Source organism: Alligator sinensis, unplaced genomic scaffold (genome assembly GCF_000455745.1).
Source record: "Alligator sinensis unplaced genomic scaffold, ASM45574v1 scaffold218_1, whole genome shotgun sequence".
NCBI classification, from domain to species: Eukaryota; Metazoa; Chordata; order Crocodylia; family Alligatoridae; genus Alligator; species Alligator sinensis.
In genome coordinates, this window is record NW_005842083.1 from 2,503,556 (window position 1) to 2,503,899 (window position 344).

Below are 344 nucleotides of genomic sequence, written 5' to 3' on the forward strand. Positions count from 1 at the left end.
CAACTATTAATTCAAAATGTTTGATTGTTTCAAATCTTATGGGCAAATACAGTGATGCAGGACAGAACATTCCAATGTGGTTTTCATTGAATCATAGAAGTAGGGTCGGAAGGGACCTTGTAGATCTTCAAGTCTGACCCCCTGCCTGGGCAGGAGGGAAACTGGGCTCAAGTGACCCCAGCAAGGCAGGCATCAAGCTGATTCTTAAAGACCCCCAGGGTAGGAGCCAGCACCACTTCCCTTGGAAGTCGGTTCCAGATCCTAGCCGCCCTAACTGTGAAGTAGTTCTTACGGATGTCTAATCTAAACCTACTCTCCAACAACTTGTGGCCGTCATTCCTTGT